The sequence below is a fragment of the Salvelinus namaycush genome, chromosome 32 (assembly GCF_016432855.1).
Source record: "Salvelinus namaycush isolate Seneca chromosome 32, SaNama_1.0, whole genome shotgun sequence".
In the NCBI taxonomy this organism is placed as follows: Eukaryota; Metazoa; Chordata; class Actinopteri; order Salmoniformes; family Salmonidae; genus Salvelinus; species Salvelinus namaycush.
Window position 1 is genome coordinate 16,361,634 of NC_052338.1, and position 17,439 is coordinate 16,379,072.

Here is a 17,439-nt window from a genome sequence, read left to right on the forward strand (position 1 = left end):
CCCCTGTTCAAAGCTCTGTTTTATGGACAGACAGGGAGAAGACAGACAGAATTTCATTTAGAGACTGAGGTTCACAGAGTCTTTCATCCCTCCCCTTCTGATTCGCTCTCATCCCCTCGGCACTCAAGGTTGTAGCCTGTCGCCTGGCCATGACACAGGTGTCAAACAGACAACCCGACAAACAGAGGGAGATTTGCCTTCACAGCTGTCCACACACCTCAATGGATGAGAGAGAGCGAGAGCGAGAGAGAGAAACAGAATGAGTCAAAGAAAGAGAGAATGAGTTATAGGGAGATGTCCATGTTGATCACACCAGATTGGGGACAGTGTTCATGAGGGAATCCCAAAAGAGTATCATTCTAACCATTCTAATCTTCTAATAATGATCAATGGGTCACAGTATTGGAATTTGTTACCGAAGCAATCTTCTAAGTGCTTTAAAGACACAGCTGTAGTGTATTCTCTATGGAAGGGCAGGACAGGATGGGTGATGTACTTGAATGAGTGTGTAATCAGAGACTCAGTGCCCTGCCACTTCTACTGCCATTAATCACACTGACACTGTTATTAGGCTGTAATGGCAATCTAGGGAGTACTTTGAACACCAGTGATTACGCACACACGCACACACACACACACACACACACACACACACACACACACACACACACACACACACACACACACACACACACACACACACACACACACACACACACACACACACACAAACAAACAAACAAAGAGCGATGGGCTCAGGCCCAAATCCCAGTGACCTTCCTGGAAGTGAGAGCTCCACTCCCTCCTTTCTTCTCCTCCTCTTCCCTCTCTCCTCAGCAGGTAGAGTGATTAAGATACTACAGCTCCTTGGGGACCTTATCTCTCTCTGTCCCTGACCTCAGGCTGGCGCTGGCTGCCTTCATAGTGAGGTAGTACAGCATGTGACCTATAGTATGTCTCTACAGCTTCAGCACTGTGACCTCAACATGCCTTTCAGACAGGCTGCCTCTCCTCATTGCAATTCCTCATCACCTTGCCCTCGGGTTGCACAATTCCAGTAACTTTCCTGAAAATGCATTGGATTCAGGATTTCTTGCTTATTTTCTCCTGATTTCGGGAATCTTCCAACCAGGATTTCTGGGAAAACCTGGGAATTTTGCAATGCTACTTTGCCCAAATCAGAGAAAAACAAACACAGACAAACAGGTGGTGCTGGTTCAATGAAACCCTGGTCTTGTCGGTTTGCTTTGCTTGCTCACGGACAGAACAAGGAAAAAAACTGAAGAAAATTCAGTCGTTCGCATCAAAAGTTGTGATTCCCCAGACCAACCAAGACCTACATCAGCCAGGTCACAGCACAGGGCTGCTCAGTGTTTAAAAACCTCTTACAGTCTCAAAACCTTGAGTCCCCTTTACTGTCCAAAACACCCCTACATCCCTTTCCTCGCTCTTCTCTTTCCTGATCCCTGTCTGGACAAAACATCCCTCCGGTCTCTTTTCTCATCCTCTCCTATCCCATCTTCCCTAACCTCGACCCTGAACCCAGCCCAGACCGAACCGTCAAGCCTTCACTAAATTCCTACTAGCAGCTTCTCCTCCTCAGGGGGACTAGCAGGCAGTATTCTCAGAAAACATTGATTTTCCCCTCGCTTCCCTTAGAATCTCACCTACATCCAGATTTGGACCAGAGCAGGCATCGACTTAGCCACTACCGGCCCCTGCGCCCTCACTGTCACCATGCCTCTGATGTGTGGAGACTCCTGGAGGCTCTTTGGGCCACGAGGCTAAATTGCTTTTCTCGCAAGATCAGCACGCAACTGAACTACTTCTCCCTTTCTAGTTTGAGATTTGAGACCAGGTAACAGGCCTATGTGTGAGAGAGGGAGAAAGCTGTATTGGGTAGGGTATGAGATGAGTGCTGTGACCAATAGATAGACAACAAAGACATTAACTGGAATTGAATTGACCCTGGCATAGCAATGGTAACGCATTGTCTTGTTTACCAACTGTAACCCAATCTCACACAATTCTTCCTCTGAAAATAGGAAGCTTCTAGTTGTTGAACAGTGCTGGAAGGCAGGGAGAGAGAACGAGTGAAGATTAAAATATGTCTAACTAATTCTGACAGGCCCTGGAGCCTGTATGGAAATCAAATTAAGATTTATTCTAATCTATCTATGCAAAACATTATTACACTCACTGAGGCAGATATACCCTTATCGCACAGTTGCAGCCACCTAGTGGTCACTTAGGAAACTGCAGCAGTCAGATTAGGAAACCCATTCATTATCAGACTAAACGCAACTGACAAATGAGGGACTTCCTAATATGGAGGCCATAATCCACTAAAAACAAATAACTGAATCATGTTATTTTTTCATCAAGAGCTGATATGATGAACTGTCTGGGACATCTTTTTCAGAAGGTGAATATACTTCAAGAGAAAATGGAAGCTAAAGCTCAAAGTGAGTCTAAAGACATGGGTTAATACTGTGTCTGCTAAACATACCAAATTGCCATCATTCACCTGAGCGGGATTGAGTCAGTCCATTTTATAAATGCATTAATTAGAAATAAAACAGCTTCTGGTAACCTTTCCTGTCCATCCTTGAGGAGTGAAACACACACAGAGAGGCAAGTACACACACACAGAGAGGCAAGTACACACACACACACAGAGGCAAGTACACACACACACAGAGAGGCAAGTACACACACAGAGAGAGGCAAGTACACACACAGAGAGGCAAGTACACACACGCATAGACTCTTTAACTTGGTTTAAAAATATCCGGAGCTGCTGAAATATTCTCCATCAATCCATAAAGGCAGATAAGGCTCCCCTGTAACCCTGGCTAGCCCTGCCAAAGATGAGGGAACACACACACATTAAGAGATTAGGGCACAGCTCCGACTTTCTGCATTCCTATCAGAACGTCAGATATGGCATATAGGGTGGGACCCAGAGTCTCAGGTCTCACTGCTTTTATCACACACACCAGGAGGAAGAGAAGGGGAGATATATAGGGACAGAAAGAAGGGGGGAAATGAAGAGAGAGGGTGAGAGAGGTAGAGATGGTGAGAGAGATTTTTGATTGCTTATTTCACTTTTATTTGTTATCAATTTCACTTTTATTTGGCAATGTAAACATATGTTTCCCATGGTCAATAAAGCCCTTTGAATTGAATTGAGAGAGATAGAGCAAGTAAGATAGCGAGAGCCTCGACGTTCGTAGCCTTTATCTTTATATTTCTCTCCTCCACCATTTTTTAAGCTTTCTGGCTCCGCTCCCATCAATAATGTTTTGTATAACTCAGCCAGGCATATTCTGAAGCCAGACAACACCATCGTTCACAGCCAAACACCATGCATTTTAATCACAGTATTCTATCAATGCTTTTCTGTTATTTTTATGCTATTTTCTGTTTCATCAAGAGGTTAAATAACAGTCTTGCAGTCTGCCAGGCAACGTGTCTGTTAATCAACTTGGTGTTGGTGTGTGTCCAATCGGCCTTTATTATTATTATTATGTTTGTGTGTGTGTTAGTCTATTTCCACTGCTGATTGGGGGCATTCGGAGAAGGTCATCCTGAAATGTTCAATCCCTACTGTTTTTGTATTTTGCGGATTCATTTGTTAGTGTTTTTGTTCTTTTATACTGTAACCTTAGGCTACTTTCACCTCAGATGATATTTGAAGGGCGGTTGCGGTGGTCGATTGGGAACATGCAGATTTGCCTTGCTATTTGTCCGTGAGTGTGTGTGCTGCTGTAATGTGTGATCTGTAGAGCTGGTTGGCAGGGCACTGAGCTCGCTGTGCTGTGTTGTGTTCACTGAGGCCGAAAGGCACCAATGCAGATTCTGCCATTTACAAAGTGACACAGTGCTTACACTGTGCAAATGGGAAATGGGCTAACCAACACCAGCTGCTCATGAATGCAACATAGAGAGACTCTAGCTACACAAACACACACACATACAGCTAACTTCCGTACACAAACAATCAGAGTCCGTCTGGATCTTGGGTTTGGAGCTAACGCGATTCCCAAGGTGAGGGACGGGATCTAAACAGACGACCGGGACTCGGTTACCCCAAAAAATTGAATTATTACTAAGCTTGAAGGGATTGACTTGATATTGACACTGTATAATGAATGACAGCCTCTTTTGCTGGTAGAGGAGTCAACATCACAGCTAGTCACTGTATGCAAGGCCTGAACTGTCTTTGTTATAGTGGGGTGGCAGGTAGCCTAGCGTTTAAGAGCGTTGGGCCAGTAACCAAAGGGTCGCTGGTTTAAAATCTGCTGTGCTGCCCTTGAGCAAGGCAGTTAACCCCAAACAACAACTGCTCCCCGGGCGCCGATGACGTCGGTTAAGGCAGCCCCCCGCACCTCTCTGATTCAGACAACTGACTAGGTATCCCCTTTCCCTGTATCAGCACTGTAAACACACACCCTCAACCTGTCTCTTTCTCTCTCTGACTACATTTGGCCTGCCTCCCTTCCCCAACTGTAAATTACTTCATTAATGTCTTAAGGAATCCTCGATCTCCCTCAAAGTTCACTGCTAAGCCCCCTGTTACAGCAGCATGTCCCACCATGGAGAGGAAGGGAGCCACGTGCCCTGTTTTAGAAAAGACGAGAGGAGGTGAGGAACACGGAGAAACAGAAAAGAGAAGCCTGCGAGGTACTGAGATGAAACAAATAGTAGATCACACACAAGAAAGAAAGAAAGCACTTCTGGGAAGGAGAGGAGTGTTATACAGTATGGAGATGCTTTGGCAGACAGGGGGAGGGGTTGGAGAGGGTATAGGGTTGTCAGCACACTGGATGGCTGGCTGACTGGGTGGTAGGGTGGTAGGGTGGCTCGCTGGCTCTGCTTGTACTGTACTGTAACAAGGATCTAGAAACATGCGAACAAGACATTCTCTTAAATGAGTTTGTTTTTCTATCACCACAGCGGAGATACAGAAATACCTCAGACATCAGGTCTTTGTGGAGAGGAAACACGGAGGAAGGAAGGAAGGAAGGAAGGAAGGAAGGAAGGAAGGAAGGAAGGAAGGAAGGAAGGAAGGAAGGAAGGAAGGAAGGAAGGAAGGAAGGAAGGAAGGAAGGAAGGAAGAAGACACTAACCATGCCCTGTAAGGAGACTGTGTTGGGTGGGAAGAGGGTGAGCTATTTCATGGCTCTGCAACATGAGCATGTGTTCCCAGGTAGAATAACCTGAGGCTGGTTAATAAAAACATCCCTGAGAGGAGAAAATAACAGTACAGAACAGCCTTGAACTATTTTCTATGTTTCTTTGTTTCTCAGTCTATGTGTTTCTCTCTCCCTCTCTTGTACTATCACTGACTATCACTGGCTCTCAGCGGCACTGCAGTGCAGTTGATACCCAGCCCAGGTATGAGGTCTGCCAGTATGGACCAGGGCCCAGTGCTCCCCCTACCTCCCCCTACATCCAGTCAGAGTGATAAGACAGTATCAGTTACAGCCCTGCTGAGTGCCAGCGGCGTAAGTGCATCTGGAGGAGAGCAGGGAGTTGCAGAGAGAGCTGAGTTGCATGCAGATCACCTTGAGGCAGAGAGGAGAGAAAGCCCTGGCCAGAGACATGTTCACAACCTGGCCCCACATACAGTGCATTCGGAAAGTATTCAGACCACTTGAGTTTTTCCACATGTTGTTATGCTACAGCCTTATCCTAAAATTGATTTAATTGTTAGTTTTTTTTCTTCAAATCAATCTACACACAATACACTATAATGGTAAAGCAAAAACTGGTTTTTAGATTTTTTGGCAATTTTTTATATACAGTTGAAGTCGGAAGTTTACATACACTTAGGTTGGAGTCATTAAAACTCGTTTTTAAACCAGTAATTTTTCCAACAATTGTTTACAGACAGATTATTTAACTTATAATTCATTGTATCACAATTCCAGTGGGTCATAGGTTAACATACACTAAGGTGACTGTGCCTTTAAACAGCTTGGAAAATTGCAGACAATGATGTCATGGCTTTAGAAGCTTCTGATAGGCTAATTGACATAATTTGAGTCAATTGGAGGTGTACCTGTGGATGTATTTCAAGGCCTACCTTCAAACTCAGTGCCTCTTTGCTTGACATCATGGGAAAATCTAAATAAATCAGCCAAGACATCAGAAAACAATTTGTAGACCTCCGCAAGTCTGGATCATCCTTGGGAGAAATTTCCAAACGCCTGAAGGTACCATGTTCATCTGTACAAACAATAGTACGCAAGTATAAACACCATGGGACCACGCAGCCGTCATACCGCTCAGGAAGGAGACGTGCTCTGTCTCCTAGAGATGAACGTACTTTGGTTTGAAAAGTGCAAATCAATCCCAGAACAACAGCAAAGGACCTTGTGAAGATGCTGGAGGAAACAGGTACAAAAGTAGCTATATCCACAGCAAAACGAGTCCTATATCGACATAACCTGAAAGGCCACTCAGCAAGGAAGAAGCCACTGCTTCAAAACCGCCATTAAAAAGCCAGACTACGGTTTGCAACTGCACATGGGGACAAAGATCGTACTTTTTGGAGAAATGTCCTCTGGTCTGATGAAACAAAAATAGAATTGTTTGGCCATAATGGCCATCGTTATATTTGGAGGAAAAAGGGGGAAGCTTGCAAGCCGAAGAACACCATCCCAACTGTGAAGAACAGGGGTGGCAGCATCATGTTGTAGGGGTGCTTTCCTGCAGGAAGGACTGATGACCTTCACAAAATAGATGGCATCATGAGGGAGGAAAATTATGTGGATATATTGAAGCAACATCTCAAGACATCAGTCAGGAAGTTAAAGCTTGGTCGCAAATGGGTCTTCCAAATGGACAATGACCCCAACCATACTTCCAAGTTGTGGCAAAATGGCTTAAGGACAACAAAGTCAAGGTATTGGAGTGGCCATCACAAAGCCCTGACCTCAATCCCATAGAAAATGTGTGGGCAGAACTGAAAAAACATGTGCGAACAAGGAGGCCTACAAAACTGACTCAGTTACACCAGCTTTGTCAGGAGGAATGGGCCAAAATTCACCCAACTTATTGTGGGAAGCTTGTGGAAGGCAACCCGAAAAGTTTGACCCAAGTTAAACAATATAAAGGCAATGCTACCAAATACTAATTGAGTGTATGTAAACTTCTGACCCACTGGGAATGTGATGAAAGAAATAAAAGCTGAAATAAATCCTTCTCTCTACTATTATTCTGACATTTTACATTCTTAAAATAAAGTGGTGATCCTAACTGATCACCAATTTTTACTAGGATTAAATGTCAGGAATTGTGAAAAACTGAGTATAAATGTATTTGGCTAAGGTGTATGTAAACTTCCGACTTCAACTGTATAAAAAAAAAGTAAATATCACATTTAGATACGTTTTCAGACCCTTTACTCAGTACTTTGCTGAAGCACCTTTGGCAGCGACTACAGCACTGAGTCTTCTTGGGTATGACGCTACATGCTTGGCACACCTGTATTTGGGGAGTTTCTCCCATTCTTCTCTGCAGATCCTCTCAAGCTCTGTCAGGTTGGATGGGGAGCGCTGCTGCACAGCTATTTCCATTTCTCTCCAGAGATGTGCGATCAGGTTCAAGTCCGGGCTCTGGCTGGGCCACTCAAGGACATTCAGAGACTTGTCCCGAAGCCACTCCTGCGTTGTCTTGGCTGTGTGCATAGGGTCGTTGTCCTGACGGAAGGTGAACCTTCACCCCCAGTCTGAGGTCCTGAATGCTGTGGAGCAGGTTTTCATCAAGGATCTCCAAAGAGGCCAAAGAGTTCAATCTTGGTTTCATCAGACCAGAGAATCTTGTTTCTCATGGTCTGAGAGTCCTTTAGGGCCATTTTGGCAAACTCCATGCGGGTTGCCTTTTACTGAGGAGTGGCTTCCATCTGGCCACTCTACCATAAAGGCCTGATTGGTGGAGTGCTGCAGAGATGGTTGTCCTTATGGAAGGTTCTCCCATCTCCACAGAGCAACTCTGGAGCTCCGTCAAAGTGACCATCGGGTTCTTGGTCACCTCCCTGACCAAGGCCCTTCTCCGCCAATTGCTCAGTTTGGCCAGGCGGCCAGCTCTAGGAAGAGTCTTGGTGGTTCCAAACTTCTTCCATTTAAGAATGATGGAGACCACTGTGTTCTTGCGGACCTTCAATGCTGCAGAAATGTTTTGGTACCCTTCCTCAGATTTGTGCCTCGACACAATCCTATCTCGGAGCTCTACGGAGAATTCCTTCGACCTCATGGCTTGGTTTTTGTGCTATGACATGAATCATCAACTGTGGGACCTTATATAAACAGATGTGTGCCGTTCCAAATCATGTCTAATCAATTAAATTTACCACAGGTGAACTCCAATCAAGTTGTCAAAACATCTCAGGGATGATAAATGGAAACAGGATGCACCTGAGCTCAATTTCAAGTCTCAAAGCAAAGGGTCTGAATATTATGTAAACATTTGCTAAAATTTTGAAAAACCTGTTTTCGCTTTATCATTATGGGGTATTGTGTGTAGACGGATGAAGACATTTTTTTATTTAATCAATTTTAGAATAAGGCTGTAACGTAACAACATGTGGAAGAAGTCAAGTGGGCGAGAGAGTAGAGAGGTTGAATAGGGGGCTAAGCTTAGGGGTCAAGTAGTCTGGACCAGAGTGCTTCAACTTGACATTATATCATGGTAAGTGTCAATCTGTAGCTTACATCTTCACCACAATAATAACTTGTAACTTGTCTTAAATATCTCTAGCAACAAGTAATACATGTTGGGTAAGTTACATGTTTTGGGCAGTAGGGGGCACACACTACTTGCCCTATAAGCCTTGGTGTTCTCTTCTCTAAAGTAGGGTATGCCAACAAAACAATGTGTCTCTTTAATCCTACGCCAGAACACATGGCACACTGATGGATTAAAACAGGGTGGTTTACATTTTGAATCTGTCACTGAATGAATGGGGTGAATGGGGGGCACCAGTCTGATCTCAATGAATCAAATCATCTTGAGAGAGCAGCCAAACGGCCCAACGGCCCAACGATACACAACAAAAGGCTGCATGTGCGCTTTTCAAAAAATTTCCTCCTTCAGCTCTGATTGGTCGCCACAAACACAAAGCATCCAATGGGCTTTCCAAAACAACCTTGCTCAGATCTGATTTACCTCCTCAGACACAAAGCTTCAGCCTCAGCCAATGTTCTTGGCCGGCATTGTTCAAAAAAGGGAAAACAAAACAGGCATTACTTCATGTTCATTTGTGCTCCTCAGTCTTTTAGAGGCACGCACTGCCTACTTATTCAAAAGCTGTTACTCATTCAAAAGTCATCGCTCCACCAAACACACACACAAAACCCATCACTCAGGCAGATATAATTGAAAGACGTTTGTAACCCAGGATCTTAATTCACATCCTGCATAGCTGCAGTTTAATGGTGACGGCTTCTCGCAAATAAAGCTGTTGGTAATTGAAAACAATAGTCATCAATCAGTATAATAAGCATCTCCGGCTGAGGACGAGGAGGAGAAAACACCCGCTGTTCTATCAGTCCATCAAACCTTTACGAGCATAACACACACACACAGACACAGAAACACACACATGGAAACACGCCGTTCTTTAGTACATCAGGCATTTACGAGCATATCGTCCTAATCCTTGTCACATCCACTATGGACAGCCACCTACAAATCATCAGTGATAAGGCTTGACCAATGAAAGCCCAAGGAGGAAACAAACACATGAGGAGGCCCCATAAAAGAACGAACCCCAGGCCAGTGCCCACGGCCATTCAGCATAGCTATGGAATTCAAAACAAACTCCGTGCTTACTTAGTGAACAGCTAGGGGGGACAATATCAGGGCAGAGATATGACAATGTTACTCTTTATTTTCTGTGCAAAATTGAGGATTGCCGTGAGAGTGGTTGAATGTCATATACTGTGTAACAGAATATGCAATACAAAGTAAATGCTGAAATGTTTTCTACTAAATCAAACACCGTATTTGACATTTAAAGAAACAGATCTCTGGTATAAAAACATTGGTTTACTAGATCAGTATATGTGAGAGTCCGAGCTGACTCAGACTGACTGCTTCAGAACAATAGGGTTGTGTGGTACCAGCCAGTCTAGTCTACCATCCCAAATGGCACCCTATTCCCTATTTAGTGCACTACTTTTAATCAGGGCTCATAGAGCTCTGGTCAGAAGGGGTGCGCTATCTATAGGGTGCCATCTTTGTTTACCCATTCCCTGGGCCATGGATCCCCTAGCATGGTCCAGAAACAACAAGACAACAATAGCAATGACAGTGGCTGTGACCTATAACAACAGCATGGGGACTTGTTTCCCTGCTGTTTCTGTCCCATGAGGGGTGACAGAGGGAGTGGCAGATAAACAATGGGCCTGAATAGACAGAGTGTGTGGGGGGGCTGGTGACACACACGGTCCCTGAAGCACCGCTAGGCCCAGCCTCCTTCTCCCACCAGACCCATGACACCCCAAGCAGGGCAGCTACGGGGCACAATCTGGTACTGGGTCAAAGAATCCAATTAATCCATGACAGAGAGGGACGCACTTTGAGAGAAAAGGGGGACAGAGGAGAGAACTTCCAGACACTCTGTTTGAGACGGCTGAAAGAGAAAGAGAGGCAGAGAGAATGCCACAAGGGAATAGGAAATGGAACTTCACTGCCCTTCGACCTGTCAGAGTGTATGTGTGTGTGCATGCGTAATTGCGTGCTGTGTTATATACTGCACAAACCCACTGTTGTGCATCAAAAGATGTCCAATTGTCTTCAACCCAGCTGGGAGGGGGATGACACCTTCTTACTACACTGCACATTTTTATCTAACTACATTAATTTCTGAGGAAATGTGAGGAGCGGAACGTCAGCGACTACGTCAACGGCTCTGAACCTTCAGTTTATAACTCCTTCACTAGCTCTATTTCGATCTAACTCTCACCTCCACACATCCTCCCCTACTAGGGCACTGTGACTGATGTTAGGAATCCAATAGTGAAAGTGTGAAAATGGTGTAGGAGGGTGTGTGTGTGTGTGTGTGTGTGTGTGTGTGTGTGTGTGTGTGTGTGTGTGTGTGTGTGTGTGTGTGTGTGTGTGTGTGTGTGTGTGTGTGTGTGTGTGTGTGTGTGTGTGTGTGTGTGTGTGTGCGTGCGTGCGTGTGCGTGAGCCAAGACGTTAATGTGAGAAGCATCGCCTTTACAAATAGGGTAACAGGTGCGGCGTCAGCAGCGGTGGTGCGGTAGTAATTCCGGGAGCAGGGTCAGCTGGGGCAAGGCGTAAGGGAGAGCAGGGTGTCAAGGGTATGTTACTGGCAGATAAATAATGTAATGCTGTGTAATAGCTGAGCCATATGATTCAACACACGTCAGTGACACTCTCCTGGGGACTACAGCGTTCTAATGGTACACCAACTCAGGCCCCATCATCATTACAGTTCAGCTACACACAGGGAGTCAGAATCAGCAGCTAGCAGGACGCAGGGAGTCAGAATCAGCAGCTAGCAGGACGCAGTGAGGGAGTCTCAGCAGCTAGCAGGACGCAGTGAGGGAGAATCAGCAGCTAGCAGGACGCAGTGAGGGAGAATCAGCAGCTAGCAGGACGCAGTGAGGGAGAATCAGCAGCTAGCAGGACGCAGGGAGTCAGAATCAGCAGCTAGCAGGACGCAGTGAGGGAGAATCAGCAGCTAGCAGGACGCAGGGAGGGAGAATCAGCAGCTAGCAGGACGCAGTGAGGGAGAATCAGCAGCTAGCAGGACGCAGTGAGGGAGAATCAGCAGCTAGCAGGACGCAGTGAGGGAGAATCAGCAGCTAGCAGGACGCAGTGAGGGAGAAAGGGTGGGTGAGTGAGAAGGAAAGAGATTGACAGAGCATTATGACATAGACAGGAGCGAGAGCGAGAGAGAGGAGCCAGGGTTCTCATCACCGGGGTTGTCTCTGTCTTTGCCTTAATCAAGGCTTTGAAAGTCTCTCTCTCTTTTTCCTCGCCGGCCAGTTAACAGCAGGGCTGGAGATCCCATGCCTGTAGAGAGGTGATCAATCAGAGAGCTGGTCCTGCAAGGCAAACGCCGTCCTGGTCGGGCCACTACACAGCTGCTCTCTACCTCGCCGCATCCTCCAAAACACCCGCCTGACGACAGTGATGAATTAGAAAACGTTCAAAGTGTTTAGGGGTCTCAGACTCCGCTCTTCTGCATAACAACTGCTGCGTGGCATGCTCTAATCTCACTCCCCCTGTCCTCTCTTCCCCTCATCTTTCAAGTCCTCCGGTTCAACTTCTACCTCATCTTACTTTTCCCCTCCCCTCACCTATTTTCTTTTCTTTAATGACTTTGCTGTCTCTCTGTCGTGTTGACGTATCTATTCCTCTTGGTGCCAAGTAGATTTGGGAGGTATACCGCATATACCATATACCAGAGTATTTGGAAATAGCCACGGGATGGTTTTTCAATACCGTTGAAACTACTATATTTGTAGCTACTTTCTAAGTAAATACCTGCAGTCAACTTCTGCAATACGCTATGAGATAAAGATTTCGTTCTTCATTTCACCTCTCATATAATATTTAATTATGAAGCCAACCGGTTGTCCCCAGTCACATGGTATTTGTTAACAAGCACACATAGACAAGAGACCGAAGCCTTGTGAGTCACTCAATGTTGTGCAGCACACACCAGGCGATCTAGTTACATTATGGAAATCACAACTAAATGTTTGCTAGCTAGATATCTTATAACTATTAAGTGAACTGTCTAAAATGTGCTAAATGTGGCCTCCCGACTGACGCAGCGGTCTAAGGTTCGATCCCAGGCTGTAACAACCGGCCATCATCGGGAGTCCCATAGGGTGGTGCACTATTGGCCCAGCATCGTCCGGGTTAGGGTAGGGTTTGGCCGGGGGGGGGGGGATAACTTGGCTCATCGCATTCTAGTGACTCCTTGTGGCGGCCCGAGCGCCTGCAGGCGGAACTTGATCGTCAGTTGAATGGTGTTTCCTCTGACACATTGGTGGCTTCCAGGTTAAAACCTCTTTGGGCTAGGGGGCAGTATTTTGACGTCCAGATGAAAAGCGTGCCCAAAGTAAACTGCCTGTTACTCATGCCCAGAAGCTAGGATATGCATATAATTGGTTTGGATAGAAAACACTCTAAAGTTTCTAAAACTGTTAAAATAATGTCTGTGAGTATAACAGAACTGATATCGCAGGCGAAACCCCGAGGACAAACCACCCCCCCAAAAAGATATTCAGCCTACCACTGTTTTCAATGGCTGTCACTTTTATTATAAGGCGAAATCCTCCCAGATTGCAGTTCCTAGTGCTTCCACTAGATGTCAACAGTCTTTAGAAAGAGTTTCATGCTGGTTTTTGGAAAAATTTGCCAGAAATTTTAGTTTTTCTAGGTGGCTCCCATTTTGGCTGTAGTGTTTCCAAGCGCGTGGATGAGAGCGTGTTCTTTGGTATTTTTGTCCGGTAAAGACAATAACGATTCTCCATCTTAGATTTTATCGTTTATTTACGTCTTAGTGTACCTAAGGTTTGATTATAAACATTGTTTGACTTGTTTGGAAAAGTTTATTAGTAACGTTTGGGATTCATTTTGTGTGTATTTTGATGGAGGGAAACCGGTGGATTATTGACTGAACCGCGAGTTTTTATGGATATAAAGAAGGACTTTATCGAACAAAAGGACAATTTGTGATGTAACTGGGACCTTTTGGAGTGCCAACAGAAGAAGATCTTCAAAGGTAAGGCATTTATTATATCGCTATTTCTGACTTTCGTGTCGCACCTGCCTGGTTGAAAAATGTTTTTCATGGTTTTGTATGCGGGGCGCTGTCCTCAGATAATCCATGGTGTGCTTTCGCCGTAAAGCCTTTTTGAAATCTGACACAGCGGCTGGATTAACAAGAAGTTAAGCTTTATTTTGATGTATTACACTTGTGATTTTATGAAAGTTAAATATTTATAATTCTGTAGTTTGAATTTCGCGCTCTGCAATTTCACCGGATGTTGTCGAGGTGTCCCGCTAGCGGCACGTCTAGCCGTAACAGGTTTAAGCTGGCGGGTGCTAAGAGGCACGGTTTGGAAGACACATGACTCGACCTTCGCCTCCCGAGCCCGTTTGGGAGTTGCCGCGATGAGACAATAAAATTGGGGAGAAAAAGATAGTAACATTTGTAACATATAGTAACAATTGCTAAATGTTCTGCAGTTCTGCATTTGGTTTGTTAATTTAGTAGATAGTTAGCTATGTCTGTCCTGCAAATAGTTTAGCTCAGATATTGTATAAATTGTTTGCTATGCACTCGTTAGCATTCTCTATGGGATTTTACATGTACTTGTTAGCATTGCTAACCTTCAGATTACAGAGGCTTTGAAAAAAGCACCTCCCTTATGTTCAGTGCCGGTATTACCGAATATCCCGGGATGGCACAAGGTCGGTACGAAGGTATGACAATTTGAATACCGCCCAAACCTAGCCAAGTATCTGACGTTCACCTTGCTAAGGCAATTGAACTCAAGAGTTTTTGAGTAGCTAGCTGAGCATTCAACCATTCATACAACAGACACAGTATTACAACCAGGGTCTGGAGCCACTTCAGAGTACTGAGATCCTACTGGTGTATTCAATTGCAGTATGATCTCCCCTGGGACTAAACCAAGGCTGGCGGCATAAAAGCTACCTAAGAGCAGAACAAGTGGGACACACACACACACACACACACAGCTATGTCTTACTATACTTGTGAGGACCAACAATGGATTCATTCAAAATCCTATTTCCCCTCACCCTGACTACTAACCCATAACCCTAATTCTAACCCTAACCCCTAAAAAAGCCTTTTTACATGTGAGGACCGGCAAAAAATCTCTGAATATTATTTTGTTTTCTATTTTGGTACGTGTCCACACACATGCACACACTCATGTGCACGCGCCTAAACACACACCTTGACGGTAGTCCTCTAAAAAATTAGGTATCTTATTCCGTACGGGCTCAGTGCTTCCAACCTAAGTGCCCTGCTCTAAGGATCTGCTCTGAGGATCTGCTCTGAGGATCTGCTCTGAGGATTTGCTCCAAGGATCTGCTCTTATAATGTGCTCTGAGGATCTGCTCTGAGGATCTTCTCTGAGGATATGCTCTAAGGGTCTGCTCTGAGGATCTGCTCTAAGGATCTGCTCTGAGGGTCTGCTCTAAGGATGTGCTCTGAGGGTCTGCTTTAAGGATCTGCTCTGAGGGTCTGCTTTAAGGATCTGTTCTGAGGGTCTGCTCTAAGGATCTGCTCTGAGGATCTGCTCTGAGGATCTGCTCTAAGGATCTGCTCTGAGGGTCTTGAGAGATGGGATAAAGCTCATTGAGCAAAGCTGTCACAGTACTCCATGAACACTGAAGACTCATCATACAGCTAGCCCCAGGCAGTGGAACGGAAACCCTCTACACAGAGGAATGTCTGTATTGCCTTACTGAGTGTATCTCTGTATCTCTGTCCATCTTCTTCATGCAACCCTGATCCTGAGTTTTACAGGCACGGTGGTAATGATTTCCAATGAGTTACTAATACTGTACATATCAAATAAACTTGAGCTTGAAAAGGACATAAAGAAAGGAAAGCCGACACACGCTGCTCCCAGGCTTTATTCCTGCACCAACATGGATGTTTCAGCTGGAATAACCTTCGTCATCTGCTTCAATAGCCTGTGTAGGAAGGACACTCGTGTGGCTCTAGTTTGTGTGGCCTGGTTTGTGAAGAAAACACAGTACACCTGCAAAAAGAGACAGGAACCTGGATGGGTCATTAAAATGTAATACATGAGGCATGGAACCAGTAGGACAAGAAGTCTAGGACAAGTATATTTTAGCTAGGTGTCAATACATCATGCTGTATGAGATACAACCCAGGAACGATATGTTTTATTCCTTTAGCTTTGAGATATGACTTCTCGCTCAGTTCAGTGCTCATATGTATGTATTATTTGGGGGCTTAGCTCACAAAGAGCATTCTGAATAATGACGAAGAGCTCTGTAGAAGCGTTGTGCGCTGTGTGTGTGTGTGTGCTTACCATGGGAGGCCGTGCACTGTGGCTGGTCTTATATTTCCCATTAATCACGCACTAGCTGGCATTGCCCTGAGAGATGACAAACCTAACACACACACACTCGCAAACCAACACAGCCCCACCACAGAGGATGAAGGATGGACAACAACTGCCATGGTGTTGGGGAGAGAAAGTAGGGGTGAAATTAAGATTCAGGATTATGTTTTCACTGTGATGCACCTGACACACTAGCTAAATTGTTCCCCAACTCTTTTTTCCCCAATTTTTTGGACTCAATCTCTATCTCTTTCTCCAACACTCTTTCTCTGTCTCTCAATATCCCTCTTTCTCCCACTCTCTAAATTACTATTACTCTCTCTCTCGCTCTTGCTCTCGTTGCCTCCTCCGATTCACACACACACCAGGGTTTCCGTTAGCCAGCAATTGGCTGCTTTTGGCCGATAAAAAAAGCATTTAAGCCGATAAATCAAACTGTTGCCGACCAAAATGACCAGTAGGAAAGAAATTGAATTGCAAAATAATGCTTTTTATTAATTTCTGGAAATACCATTCGATGAAAATACATTTGACCGTCCTGCTTACCGGTCTATCTGCTAATTTGCATTATTTTATGGAATTAAATTGTCCTGTGTGAATTTTTGTTCATTTTTGTTCATCATTTTCTTATTTATCCAACACAACTATCACACGCGCACAATATAGTCTATTTTAAGCGGGATTTTTATTTCATATTATGAGGCATGTCTTACCTTGCTTCAAAGCAGTTTATAGGCAAAATACGATCATGGAAACATGGAGGCAATTATTTTATAAAGACTTCATAGGCGGCGAGTGAGTTTCAAGTTTGTTGAAGCTTACAATTTATTCTACCATTTCTACCGTTCTGCATGCCAGTTATAATTTTCATATGCACATTTTTGTTGAACAGTTTAATTTCAATCAAAATCATTGTCATGTGGTTAATCATAAAAATATGAATTAAAATGATAAACTTCTAAAAGTTAACTAATGATCACCAGCTGATGCCATATGAGCATATATTGGTACACCATGATCCATTGGCGGCTAAAAAAAACTTGAGAATTGAACTCATAGCCTATAGGCCAATGCAGCAGTATGCCTATAACTACCATTGCTTCTTCAATCCGAGGATTTGGGAGTATCAATGTGTCACGCCCTGGCCATAGAGAGGCTTTTATTCTCTATTTTGGTTAGGCCAGGCTGTGACTAGGGTGGGCATTCTAGTTTCTTTATTTCTATGTTTTCTATTTCTTTGTGTTTGGCCGGGTGTGGTTCTCAATCAGAGGCAGCTGTCTATCGTTGTCTCTGATTGAGAACCATACTTAGGTAA

General features: G+C 44.6%; 1 protein-coding gene across 1 annotated transcript in view; it reads right to left on the reverse strand.

The window, feature by feature from the left end:
* Positions 1-17,439, reverse strand: part of LOC120026851 (receptor-type tyrosine-protein phosphatase U-like) — a 183,942-nt gene that overhangs the window by 126,221 nt on the left and 40,282 nt on the right. The gene's annotated exons all lie outside the window — the stretch shown is intronic.